This window comes from Lissotriton helveticus, chromosome 4_1, assembly GCF_964261635.1.
Source record: "Lissotriton helveticus chromosome 4_1, aLisHel1.1, whole genome shotgun sequence".
NCBI lineage: Eukaryota > Metazoa > Chordata > Amphibia > Caudata > Salamandridae > Lissotriton > Lissotriton helveticus.
The window spans coordinates 137,195,708-137,210,473 of NC_136063.1; positions in this window are offsets into that span (position 1 = coordinate 137,195,708).

Genomic DNA, 14,766 nt, shown 5'->3' on the forward strand with positions numbered 1-14,766 from the left:
GAGGCACTCCCTGGGTGAGCTGTTTTTCTTCAGACCTAAACTGGCCTAGGGTGACTACTTGTCGCCTGTTGGCCAAAAAGCTTTTTAGCCATCCCAGTATGTTCCCAGCTATCCCTGCCGCAGCTAGTCGGTCCACCAAGATGGTATGTGAGACCGTATCAAACGCCGCGGACAGGTCTAGAAGCACCAGGACAGCCTTTTTTCCTTGGTCAATTGCAGCCCTTAATGTTTCAGAGGTGAATATCAGGGCTGATTCAGTTGAGTGCTGGGACCTAAAACCTGCTTGGTTGGGGTGCCATGTGTTGTCTGCCTCCGGGAAGGCTGTGAGCTGCCTGTTCACAAATTAGCTTACAGAGAGCAGGGAGATGGGTTGCAGATTGGTGAAGGTGGTTGGGTCTGTTAGTTGTTTTTTCTGCAGGGGCTTCACTGCTGCAAGTTTCCATTCCTCGGGTACTAGGCCAAGGTTAAGTGAGGAGTTGATGATGTTATTTATAATGGGGTTGGCAATGTCCACCATTGTGTGGAGGACATATGGGGGCAGAGGTCAAATGGAGACCCTGATTTAATCTTTAAGGTTTCTGCCCTGGAGTCCTCTAAGCTGACCGGAGGGAAGGTAAACAGGGGGGCAGTGGTGTTTGTGGCAACTATATTTGCTGATTCCTTTTGGGTCGGTGGGTGGGGGAAGTCTTTTGTAAGATTTTGAATTTTTTCTTCGAAGAAGTTGGCTATTGTATTGCATAATTTCTGGGAGGAAGGAATCTCTTTTTGCATGGATTTAGGGTTAGTGAAGGTGTTGATTATTTTAAAGATTTCCTTTTGCCTGTTTTTGCTGTTGATTATGGCTTCGGTATAGTAGTCTTTATTTGCGGTTTTTATCTGCCCATGGTAGTGTCGACGTGCAGCTTTATAGTTGTTCTGATCTGTTTCTTCATAGTTAGTGCGCCATTTCCGTTCTAGTGCCCTAAGTTTCCTTTGTTCTTCTATTAGAGCCAGTGTGAACCAAGGGGCTGAGGGTTTCTTTCTGGCGCCTAGTCTCGCGCGGAGGCTCCCTGAGTTTAGTGTATTTATCCAATCTCTGAGGGTTTGGCTGTCCTTAGCGGGGTCTCCAGTATTGGTGGGTTTAGTTTCTGCTGCTCTGGTTAGAAACCTCTCTTGTCCTATCAGGGTTTTCCAACTAGGTTCGATCTGGGGGTCCAGATGTATTATCTGGGTTTTTTGATGTTTTGCCGGTCATTACTAGAAGGTCGAAAGGAATAAGGCTGTGATCTGTCCAGGTTAATATTTGGTTTGTTGCGACAGTGAGTGTCCCTAAGTTTGAGCAAATGCAGTCGAGGATATGCCCCGCTTTATGTGTGGGATTGGTTGTGGTCTGGGTTAGGCCTAGGACATTCATTGTGTCCCTAAAACATATAGCTGCCGGGTCGGTGGGGGAGTCTAGATGTATGTTCACGTCGCCAAGGCACGTGAAGTTGGCAGATTTAAGAGCCAGTTTGCTGATAGCTGTCCCAATGCTTACCAGGAAATCAGTGTGTTTCCCTGGTGGTCGGTATATAAGCGCGCCTGTGAAAGAGTCGTGCGCTTTTATGGCGAAGCCCATATTTTCTGCCCCTTTAAGGTCTGGGATTGCAAATGTTTGGCAATTTATTTTTTTATTTATTTATTTGTGCAATTTAGTGTCTTACGGTAAGCAATGGCTAAGCCACCCCCCTTTGGATTACTCTGTCCTCCCTAGAGATGAGGTATCCCGGTTGGAGAGTGTTCGTAACGTCCGGGTTGCTAATAGGCGTTAACCATGTCTCCGTCATAAAAAGACAATCCAGATCCCTTTCTGTTATGAGGTCATAGATGTCCAGGGCATGTTTGCCCATTGACCTGACATTTATGAGGCCGCATCTTAGTACTTCTGTCCGCCTGTTGGTTTGGGGATTAATTTAAGGGCTAAAGCTTTCCCTACAATGTTTGCAGCTCCATGGTCCTACCCATTGTGACATGGTCAGTGGGTGTATGCACCTATTTGGGTCGGAGTTCATTCCACATAGGAAGTCCCTTGTGTATTTTATACTTGGACCAGGGGGTATGTCCCGGGGTATGCGGATGGGCGCAGACAGGCTAACCTTTGGCACGCCGCCGGTGCGCCCGCTACGCTCGTCCGCTGCGCTGACTGGAGGGCATTGTAATATTATAGTCTCCGTATGACCTGTGATGCGTGTGTAGCGGAAGTCTAGTCACTTCCGGGTGTGCGTGGTAGGATGCCGACCTCCCTCCACAACAATCCGGCCTAGCGTCGGTGGTGTACCGGGGAGGCTGCAATGAGGTAATTAAGAGTGTTTCAAATGCCCCACAATTTCCTAGCACTGAGGTTTCTGGTCAAGTTTTTTTAAAATCAACTTTCCCCTCTGTTAAGAGCGGCCGATTTAGCAGCACAATTCTTAGTAGTGAGGGTTACAATTAAAAGTTTTAAAACCACTTTAGTAACACAAATCCTAGCAATGAGGGTTACAATTAAAAAGTTTTCCAAGTCAACTTTACACTAAGTTTCTGATCGGCACAATTACCAGCACACCAGCGAGTCTGTGGTCTGCTCCTGCGCTAATTCAATCTAGCGTCTGGCGGGAAACACGTCCTCTTTTATGCAGCCCCACAGCTGGACTGCTGCCCTTTGATGTGTGTGTAGCGGAAGTCTAGTCACCTCCGGGGTGTGCGTGGTAGGATGCCGACCTCCCTCCACAACAATCCGGCCTAGCGTCGGTGGTGGACCGGGGAGGCGGCAATGAGGTAATTAAGAGTGTTTCAAATGCCCCACAATTTCCTAGCACTGAGGTTTCTGGTCAAGTTTTTTAAAATCAACTTTCCACTCCGTTAGGAGCGGCCGATTTAGTAGTGAGGGTTACAATTGAAAGTTTTAAAACCACTTTAGTAGCACAAATCCTAGCAATGAGGGTTACAATTAAAAAGTTTTCCAAGTCAACTTTACACTAAGTTTCTGATCGGCACAATTATCAGTGCACCAGCGAGTCTGTGGTCTTCTCCTGCGCTTATTTAATCTTGTGCTAATTCAATCCGTGCCGGAGGTTTATGGTAGAGAAGTTAGACCCACCCAGTAAATTTGGGGCTCAGTCCCAATTTCCGAAGCACGGCAAACATAAAGGGCCAATAAATTGTGTCAAATGTTGCAGCAGCGTCCAGCGACACCACTACTGCATCCTCATCTATCGTTTCCGCTTTGCCGAGCACACCATGGAGTCGGCACAGGTTGAGGGCAGTGTTCCTTGCGGGCATGAAACCCGACTGGTCCGGATGGACCTGGCGGGTAATGACCCTCAATAGTCGGGAGGCCAGGATTTTCACCAAGATCTTAGCTGCTCCATTCAACAGCGAAATTGATCTGTAAGAGGAGCATTTGTGCTTTGGCTTGCCCTCTTTATGAATAACGATGATGTTAGCTAGTCGTTGGTCAGCCGGCAGTACTCCCTGCTCTTTGCTGGTCAAGAACATGTTAGTGAGATATGGTGCGATTTTACTCAAAGTGAGTTTAATGAGCTCTATCGGTAATCCATTAGGGCCCGCCGCTTTCCCTCCTCACAAGTCATGAATAGCTTTCTCCACCTCGATGTCCGTAATATCTAGATCGAGCTCTGTGCACTCTTCCTCAGTAAACGACGGCAGTTATTATTATTATTATTAATGAGTTTTGTATCGCGCGTGGTTACCCTTGGGCATCCCAGCGCTTGAGTGGGACATCCCTCAGAAAGGAGGCGGTCTCCTCCTCCAAGTGTGGAGTTTGTGCAGTGTAGATGGACTGATAATATTGCCAAAATGCATCTGCTATGTCTTGGGGGGTGGAGAGGCGGACGTCAGAGTAAACTTCAATCTCGACCAGCACCCGATGTGCCCATTGCAGCCTGTCTAACCAGGCCAGCAACCTCCCTGCCTTGTCGCCAACATCATATATTCTGCTGAGCATGGCTCTATGATACAGTTTGGCTGCCTCTGTTGCAAGGTTAGTGTATTCCTTATGTGAGAAGTTGGCCTGGCCTATGCTGTCTGCTATTCTAGTGGACACCTTGCACTAGTCCAAACGACCCTTATTGATGGTAGGTTTAAAGACAACTTATATAGATAGCTATCCTAGTGGTAGCTATGGAGAGCAACCTTCAGGCTAAGTCTTGAAGGAATGTAAAGCAGCTTGTTTTACCAGTCCATAATCTCATGAATTACCAAATGAAAGACGAACCACACCAGGTATATATATATAAAATGTATGTATTTATTCTAAACACATCCCTCTAGTCTCTTTATGAGGCTAGAGGCAAAAGTACATTCAGTAAACTTATTTAGCACACTGTAAATTAGCACAATATACGTTGAGCCCTAGGGGCGTAGCAAACCATATATTAAGAAAGTGGTATAAGGGGAGGAGCTTAGCGGGCATCCGTGATGGCCGGGTGAGCACAGAGCTCTCCGGACCCCCGCCACTCCCGGCAAATTATCCTGAACATATCCTGGATTCTTAAAAGGATTATTAAAGAGGTACCTGGGCTGACCTCAATTCTGTTTTCGGATTTGGATTTGGACCAGGGGCTCCAAAGATACGTTGAATCGAACTTTCGGGGCCCGCCTTGGTGGCATGCCCGGGACTTGGTGAGGCTCTGATGCTGTGTCTGAGTTGAACAACAACGGCAGTGGGATTCGACTCGTGGGTCCCCCTCTTAACTTTCGGTTTCGATTCTGCCTCTGACTAAGTCTTCCTACGGATGTGTCTGGCCGGTTGTTTGACCCAGCAACGAGGGATTATAAGAGAGCTTTTCGCTCGATTTGGACCTGTCCGGGCCGTCTCCCACCTCGACTTGCCCTCGCTGGGGACTTTTGACGGTGGCGCCCTGTTTTCCAGCTGCCATTTTCACCAGGTCGAGAGGGTCCCTCGGGGGCTCATTCTCCACTATGTCTGGCAGAGGGGACCAAGAGAGACGGAAGACTAAGACGCCCCTTCGCGGGGGCCCGGTCCAGTCTAACATCATGGACCGGTATACACAGTCTAAGGTGTCCACGGTTGCCGCTTTACCTAGCCCGAGTGCAATAGGAGACCCGTTGGCGGCTTCGGTGGAGCTATCCCTACAGGACGTCATGGGCGCCATCTCTAACATGAAGGAAACTATCGGCCAACAGTACGAAGCTCTGGTCCACAAAATTGACACTGTGGCCATTGATGTGAACTTGATTCGGGCCGATCTGTCTAAAACCAATGAGAAGGTGAAGTCATTGGACCTCAAAACGGCTAGTCTCACGACCGACGTCTCGGAGCTTCAGACGGAGATTGGCAATCTCAGATCTGTGAACGATTTCATGTCCCATCGTCTGGAGGATTTTGAAAATCGGGCACGGCGTTTTAACGTGCGTGTGATTGGTGTTCCGGAAAATCCTGATCCTCACTCCGTTGATCTCCTGGTTGAGGACCTGGTTCAGAACTACCTTTCTCCGTCTGGGTTGAGCAAATTCTTTGCGGTGGAGCGTGCCCATCGTGTTCCGGGTGGAAAGTGCAAGCCGGGCGCCCCTCCGAGGCCCATCGTGGCCAAGCTCTTCCATTATAGGGATCGAGACGCTATCCTGCAGGCCTCGAGAGTTAAGGGCCCGGTGGCCTTTGAGAATGCCACTGTGAATTTTTACCCGGACTTTTCTCAGCTTGTGCAGGGACAGCGAATGGGCCTCCGTGGAGTCAAGAAGCGTCTTCGAGACTTGGGTCTGAAATACGCCATGCTTTTTCCCACTAGGCTGCGAATTGAGTACAATGAGCGAACATTCTTCTTTGATCGACCTGAGGCCGTAAGTGATTGGCTGGACTCTTTACCAGACCGGACTACCCTGACTGATCCCACCGAGCACCCGGGTGGTGCCGAGGGTGGCGTGGAGAGCTGAAAGCGATACCTCGGCCCCTGCCTCCGTAACAAGACATTTTCTGCCGGGGTTCCGTAATTCTGTCACTTATGTTTTTTGTGTATTTCCCCCCCCCCCTTTTCCCTCTGTCGGGGTGGCGGGTGGGACAGGGCCATTTCCTCCTCCGGGGTCTTTCTGTAGAATAGGGTCGTTTGGGTGACAGGCACACTGCATGTTGGGGTGGCTTCTTAGTCTACTGCAGGGGTGCAGGGTGGGGGGTGTTACCTTGGGTGTTGAGGGGTGGGTAGTTGGGGTGTTTGTGGTTGTGTTTTGTTCTTTCCAAGGCGATGTAATATCTGCAATTTTGTTTTCAGTGTCTTGCTCATTGTGGGGGGGCTCCTGCGTCACATCTTGGGATGGGGGTAATGGGTTGAGGTTTATTTCGTGGAATGTCAATGGTTTGGGGGATCGTATAAAGCGGGGGGTGGTGTTGCGATACCTGCGACGACTGTCTCCTGATATTGTGTTCTTGCAGGAGACGCACCTTGTGGGTAATACTTGTCATGCGATGAATAGGTGGGGCTATCGTCTTGTTGCACACTCGGGGTTTACTACGGGTTCCAGGGGGGTGGGCATCCTTGTACGGTCTTCCCTTCCCCTTGAGATAGATGATGTACTCCTGGATGATAGGGGGCGCTATGCCGTCCTCGTGGGACGATACGAGGGCAAGACCCTTTCCCTGTTTACTGATTATGTGCCCCCTGGCCTGCAGACCTCTACCTTTTCTGATGTGGGCCGAGTGCTGTTGGGACTCCCTGATGGTGCTCTTTTCATGGCTGGTGACTTCAATTCTGTTTTCTCTGGTTTGATTGATCGTTACCCCCCAGGGATACTCCTTCGGCCCAAGCGTGGCTGGGTGGTTTTCTGGATACCTTTGGTTTGGTGGACTGCTGGAGACTTATGCATCCCTCCCAGCTTCAATATACTTTCCATTCCGGGGCTCACGGGAGTTTGTCCAGACTGGATTACTTCCTCATGCCGGCCGCGCAGTTATCCACGGTCAGGGAGATCAGACACCTCGCCCGGGGCATTTCTGACCACTCTCCGCTCTGGCTCTGTTTTGAAATGGGTGTGGAGGCGGTGGGACGGGTGGCACCTATCAATCCTTGGTATTTGAGCTCCCCTGGGACCCGTGTTCAATTAATCAAGTCCCTGGACCACTACTTTCTGGACAACGAAGGGTCTGTCTCCTCTGCAGTGTCCCTATGGGAGGCCTTTAAGACCGTGATTCGTGGGCAGGCCCTATCTCTTATCGCTGACACTAAGCATTCAAGGATTCGGGAGGTGGTGGATCTGGAGACGGAAATACTTGGGTTGGAGGCTGACCTGGAGTTGGGGGTCACTCGTGACAAACTCCATGCCCTTGGTCTGAAGCAATTTGACTACAAGTCCCTGGTCACAGACGCTGCCAAGATGATGCACAGGGAGCAACAGGGCCGGCTTTATGATGTTGGGGATAAGGCGGGTTAATTGCTTGCCTGGTTGGACAAGAAGGAAAGAGCGAATCGTGTTGTACCTGTAATTCAGACTTTGAATGGTGTGAGAGTGACTGACCCGGTTGATATAGTGGAATGTTTTGCGGACTATTTCCGTATGGTTTACTCCCCGGTGTCGGAAAGGGATGAAGCAGACTCCCACCTTTTGCTACGTGACTTGGTTCTTCCCTGCCTCTCCGAGGAGGAGCGGGTGTCCATGGAGGCCCCGTTCTCTACGGACGAAATAGCGGCCGCAATTCGGTCTCTCCGTTCGGGCAAGGCTATGGGCCCGAACGGTTTGCCGATTGAATTATACAAACTGCGGCCTGACAAGATTGCGCCCTCTCTTCGAGCAATGTTCCAGGAATCCCGTGATCTAGGTACTCTCCCTTATGATCAGCGCCTGGCCACGATAGTGGTTATTCCTAAAGAAGGTAAGCCCCGAGACCTTTGTGCGTCATATAGACCCATCTCCCTGTTAAACGCTGAGCCTAAGGTTCTAGCCAAGGTCCTGGCTACTCGTCTCCTAACAGTCATCAGTGACTTGATTCATCCGGACCAATCCAGATTTATCCCACACCGGAACACAGCCCTTAATCTGCGGCGCCTTCATGGAGTCCTCGCGAGGGCGAGGTCTCTGACGGAGCCGGCCATTTTGGCTTCATTGGACGCCTCGATGGCCTTCGACACGATCGAGTGGCCCTACCTTTGGGCCGCCCTCGTGAAGTTTGGTTTCGGCCCGGAATTCATTGGATGGGTGAAACTGTTATATACCGACCCCCTGGCGCAGGTCGTTGTTAACGGTCGAGTGTCGGTACCCTTCTCCCTTGGTAGGGGGACCAGACAGGGATGTCCCTTGTCTCCGCTACTTTTTGCTCTCGCATTGGAGCCGCTAGCCGCGTGGCTCCGATGGGAGCCATCTATCAAAGGTATACGGTGGTCCCCCGACTTTGAGGACCGTGTTTCGCTTTACGCTGATGACATTCTTCTTTATCTTACCTCCCCGCGCAAATCTCTGAACGTTCTCTTTGACGTCCTTACCTCGTTCGGCAAGAATTCTGGCTTGACTATAAACTGGGCTAAATCCTGTGTGTACGTTATTTCCGGCGGTTTGCCTCCGCTGCCGAATAGATTTCCCATCCAGGTTACTCAATTGGGCTTCAAATATTTGGGGATTTTTGTTACACTAGACCCTTTGCTTCGCTTCGAACTCAATCTTCTTCCCCCACTTCGTAGATTAAGGCTGGACGTGGCTCGATGGCGTAAATTACCTTTGTCGCCGCTGGGCAGGGCCGCCCTTTTCAAGATGATGTCCCTACCGCGATTTCTTTACGCACTCCAGAACTCTTATGATGACATCCCTGCTACTTACTTCCGGGAGGTGGAAGGTTTGCAGAGGCAGCTGATTTGGGACGGGCATCCACGTATTGCCCTTGCAAAGCTCACCATCCCTTGGTATGATGGGGGCATGGCACTTCCTGACATTAGAAGATATTATTGGGCCTCCCAGTTGTCCGCCATTAACCATACGATATACTCGCCCGGCCCGAATCCAGCTTTTGAAATGGACAAATTCCAGCTGCCGGGTGGAGACTTTAATAGAGTGCTTTATTCCAGGGCTGCTGGGCAACACCTTACGGGACTGACTAGGATTGCTGTTAGTGTGTGGCGCGCTGCGAATGTGAGCATGGGCTGGGATGATCGAGTTACGCTGGCGACTACACTTTATGCGCCTGAGCGTTTGGGATGTCTCTGGACTACGAAGGGGTTTGAACGCTGGGACATGATTGGGATCTGTAGAGTGGGTGACCTTTGGGTGAAAGGAGCGGTGAAGTCCTTCGAGACCCTTCGGGATGAATATGAATTGAGCGATAGAGAGTTTTTTAGATATTTGCAGGTCCGTCATGCCCTGACCTCGGTTCTGTTCTCTGGTGCCGCCATCTCCGAATCCTCCCCCCTTGAGGACCGTATCCTGGACGGTCATCTCCCTGACAGCACTATCTCTTTGATCTACAAGAAGTTGATCAATAATCGAGCGGACCTGCTCGGCCGACTTAGAGAGGTGTGGGCCGGGGACGGGCTGGAATTGGACGACGAAGACTGGCAATCAGCTCTATCTTCCCCGAAAGAGGTCGCCATTCCCGCCCGTCTCCATCTCGTCCAGCTTAAGATCTTACACCGGGTGTATGTCACTGGTCCTCGTTTGGTTGCGATGGGGTTTTCCCCGGATGGGCTGTGCAAGCGTGGGTGCGGGATGAGTGCTACGTTTCTTCATATTATTTGGGAGTGCCCGAGGGTGGCTGATTATTGGACTAAGGTGCTTGCGGTGATGACTGGTGTGACTGGAATTGCCCTGGTGCCCGAGGCCCGGAGGTGCTTGCTGAACGTGTGGGAACCCACCGATTACACAGTGGCCCAGACGAGATGGGCGACCTTGGGGTATATGGTTGCAAAACGAGACATAGCGCAGCTTTGGGGCTCGCAAAGACCCCCCACCGAGTCTGTGTGGGGAGAAAATATGGACTGGTCTATGTTCCGCGAAAAGACGGTATACACAGCTAGGGGCAGACCAAGGGCATGGACAAAGATCTGGTGTCAGTGGAACGCCTATCGCGGAAACATTTGTACTCCTCCCCTGGTGGAGACCCCTGATGTTCCCTTGTCCCCTTAATTTGGTATTCCCGTAAGTTCGTACATTAAACATATGGCTCACTTGACCTCCCCTCTGTCCCCCCACCCTGACTTGTCCTGTTGATTGCAACTTAGTATTCCTGTTAGTGAGCTTCTCCCCCTCTAGAGCTGACTCTGTTCGTAACGCTATTCGCCTTTGTTTCCGTGTTTGTTTCCTTTTGGTTTGTTTTAAAATCAGCAAAATGTTCTATCCTGTTCTACACTGTGTGCGACATTTTGTATCCTGTTCCTGCCTGACCGCCGGGGTTTTGACCACTGATTTTTGTACCATACCATGCCTTGCTTGTTTGCGGCCAGCCCATGCGGTTGTAGGCCTGTGTTTGTGAGCATAATTTCTGCTGCTTAATAAAAGTTTTTAAACAAAAAAAAAAAAAGAAAGTGGTATAAGAACCACGGCAGACATAGATACAAGGCCTTGAGCCTTTATAACCAATGAGGCCACCAGGAACCACCCAAGGTAGTGACACAGGGGACCCATGGGGGACGCGTGCAGTGTCTAAACACAGCATCGAATCACCATTATCTTCTATGGGGAAAGTCGCATTTGGAATTTTAAAGAAAAAGAACACTTAGAAGAGGACTTGGAGCAAACCCCTTTAGAACTAGGCAGTTCTAGAGTCAATACCGAAGGGAGCACCGGAGTATTCGAGTTACCTCACCCAGGGAAGCCGGGTGCATAGGTGTCTTTTGGTGTCAGGTTTCGTCATCGATTTCAATGGCGATCTGCTGCAAAGTGCTGCTGGCGACCAAGTCGAAAGTATCCGGGTGGATCCAAGTCTGGATCAAGAATGAGAAGAACCTGAAAGCAGAGGGGACAGAGTCTGGGTCACTAGCCAGTGACCAGGAAGGCGATGAGCAGATGCCCACCTATGTCGGGTGATTTCAGGTGAAGAAGGTGAAGCTTGACTCTTCAGCCATGAGGACCAAGAGGTGTCGACGACAACCTGATGCTGGATTCGAGCTGTCCCACAAAAGATATCGAGTGCTGCAGTGTCGGTCCATGGAAGTCCTCCGGACCCACTTGGCCTTCAAAGATAGTCCGTGAGTGCTAAGGACCTGCACACCCCTTCCTTCCGGGTGAGTAGCTGCGCATAACAAACCCTGGACTGATTGATTGAAGATTGGGGTAAGCTGACAGTGACAGACTCTCAGAAGTTGCAGTGCAGGTAGGGGATGGCATTGGCTGTTGGTATCTGCTGTTGGGAGATGTTAGGGCATGGGCTGGAGAAAGCAGGGCGGAAGGGGAGATATATGGGCTCAATGAGGAGATGAAAAGAGGGTGTTGGCAACCGGTTTAGGAGATAATGGTTTGAGGGAGGTTGGAGGGATGGTCTATGGGTGTAAGTTTAAGGTCTGCTATAGGTGGTGAGATATGGGTTGTGGGAAGACTACCAGATTGATGAAGAGTTTAGGATGAGAGGTGCTGTCTGGGTAGACTGGCGGAGGAGAATAGGAGAGGGGTGTTATGGTTGGACGGAGAGGGAAAGCATGGACAATCACCGGAGGGCCTGAGGGTGAGATAAATTTAGGTATCGTGGCCAGGATTGTGTGGGGACTTGTAACATGATTTTAAGTTTGTTGTGAATGGATATAGAAAGGTTATCCAAGAGACTGAAGGGGGAAGAGCATTTGAGTTTACGTCAAAAAGAGATGCCTTTAAGAGATCAGGATGGGAGAAAATTGCGTAAGGACCTGATCCATGAGTCAGTGTTGTGAGTGAAGAGGAGGAGGTTGGTTTTGAGGAAGGCTTTGCATTGACAATGGTATTGGCCTACAAAGAGGTTTCCGGGAAGTCCCTGTGTTTCATGTTTTTCATTGCATGGTTGGAAAGATTTGGGGGGTATTTGATCTGGACACATTAGAGCCAGATCTGGAAAGGGGCGATTGGGGGGAGCTGTTAGCTACGGTCGTCGTTGTCATGGTGGAGGCTGATGCCGGTTGGTAAGTTGTAGTCATGACCTAAGCAACTATTGGTAGGATAAGGATCGTCATCAGGTAGTCGTCCACAGCCTTGTGAAGCGCTCTATGTTCTCAGGATTCGAAGGAGACCTCATTCAGAAGTCTTAGGTAGCGAGGTAGAGGAACTGGGATTGGGATCCAAAGTCATCGATATGATGAGCTGGTGGGATAGGACAGTTATCTAAGGTTGGAAGGGCTTGTTTTGTAGGAGCTCAGAAGCCAGCACAGTTCTAGCATTGCAGGAGCCCAAACAAAGCGTGGCAGGCTTCAATAAAGTTGCAGTGTGCTTCCAGGGGTTCCAGCTGAGAATCAAAGGAGTATATGTAGAAGCCCCTTTAGCCACAGGAAAGTCTTTTTTAGGACGTTTCTCTGGTGATAGGGGCTTTGCCTTATTTACTAGGCAGCGTCAAGCCACTTAAATGTGGCTTAAGGCTGCCTTGAAAAGAAGGCTTCCTTTGACGTTCTGCTTAGCGTGAAAGGGGGTGGGCAGTGGGTGTTGCAGTGGGTGTTCCACCACAACACCCATTGATTTTGACACTGCCCCCTATTTACAAGGGTGGCGTAAATAGGAGGCAGTGCCAAAATTAAGACCAGGAAAAACCTGATCTTAACTTGGCAAAATGAGGGGAAATGCTTTATTTCTCCTCGTTTTACTTTTTCCATGCGTGCTGCCTTGTGCAGCACACATGGAAGAAAGTGAAACGCCTTGGATTATTGATTTGTAGGAAGGTGTCCCTTCCTGCACATAAACAATCTTATTAAAAAATTACATTTTGTAACTTCCATGTGTGCTGCATGAAGCAGCACATATAGAAGTGACAAAACAGCATTTAAAGATTGTTTATGTGCAGGAAGGTACACCTTCCTACACATAAACAGTCTTCCCCTGCACGCAGACAGCCTTGCACTATGGTGCAAGGGTGCCTGCATTGGTGCTAGGCAGCTAAGTGTGGCCCCTGCATAGGGGGAGACAAAAGGCTGCACCATATTCTTATAAATATGTGGCAGCCTTGCGTTTCTGAAGTGGCGGAGTGAGGTGTTAAGCCATTATGGCTAATGCCTCACTCCGCCACTTCTTTGTACATATGCCCCAAAATCTTTTGAGTTGGCCTTCTATGGATTGCGACTGGCTAGTGGCTGGTCCAGTGCAAAAACAATTAATGGACAGAATGCAGAACAATGTCATACAATCACCCCAGTACAGAGAGCTGGGCCTAAATCTATTGTTTTTTGCTCCCCATGCCATTCCAGTTTGAACCCAGCCGTACGCAAATTAGTCTTGACCTTGCGCCCAGTGGGAACAGCCCAGCCCGAACTGCCAGGCCAGATCCTCCCTGGACTAGAAATAAGCATCCCAGGACTAGTTTCGGGGTTTCACCACTCATTAGCCAGGATAGCTTGACTCCAGTGGCATGGAGAGCACAGGACCCGAGGCTGGGCATACCCATCCCACTCGGGGTAACTAATGCAAAAACAAAAATTGATGGACAGAATGCAGAACTATGTCATACATTCAGCCTAGTACAGGGATCTGGGCCTAAATCCATTGTTTGCCGAGACGTGGGTCCCTTGCTCACTTTGCCACTGGATGGCTGTTAGCCCAAAACTAGTCCCAGGATGCTTGTTTCCTTTCCAGGGAAGACATGGCTTTGCAGTTCGGTCTGGACTGTTCTCTTGAGGCACGGGGTCAAGACTGATTTGCATATAGCTGTGCCTAAACTGGGGTGGTGAAGTGAGCTAAAGAATGATGATGTATTCAACCCAGATCTGTGACTAGGGGTGAGTGTCTGAAAAGTTTCAGCGCTCCGTCCATCATCTCCTTGTGTTTGCTTTGTTCGCCCTAAGTTGGCAGGGTATGCCCAGTCGTGGGTCCGTTGCTCAATTTGCCACTGGATTCAAACTAGCCTGGCTGATAAGGGTTGTTAGCCCAAAACTGGTCCCATGATGCTTGTTTCCGGTCCAGGGAAGACATGACTTGGCAGTTCGGTCTGGACTGTTCCCATGAGGCACAGGGTCAAGACTGTTTTGCATATAGCTCTGTCTGAACTGGGGTGGGGAAGTGAGCTAAAGAACAATGATGGATTCAACCCAGATCTGTGACTGGGGGTGAGTGTCTGAAAAGGTTCAGTGCTCCGTCCATTATACCCTTGTGTTTGCTTAGTGGCTGGTCCAACCAAAGCTGCAATGAGACCTGGGGGCATATTTACAATCCCCTATCGCCACGGGAACGTCACTTTTTCCGATGTTGCTGTGGCGTTAGGGGCTTACAGCCTGATTCATGTACGGGCCGTTTTGCGTGTCCCTAATAGCGATCAATAGCGACTCGCTATTGAGGAAACGCAAAACGGCATTCATGTACTTTTCTGAGAAAAAATAGCGACTCACATGCGGGCGCTAAAGCCGTTAGCGACCCACAAAAAACGCAGAATAATCGCTATTTCCGGCTACCTGCGATCGGGATTGCGACTCGCAATCCCGATCGCACGAGATTGCGCTCGCAATCCCGATTGCACGGGATTGCGAGTCGCATTCTCGCGGGATCAGGAAAACGGGAAGACGCATTCCGAGCACCGTGATGACATCACAACCAGGAAGCAGCCAAATCCCACCCCCAAACACCACAGTGACGCTAACAGTCGACTGTCCACGACGGAAAGCTGCCACCAACCTGCCGTTTGCGCATCCCGACCCCGCCGAAATAGCGACCGCT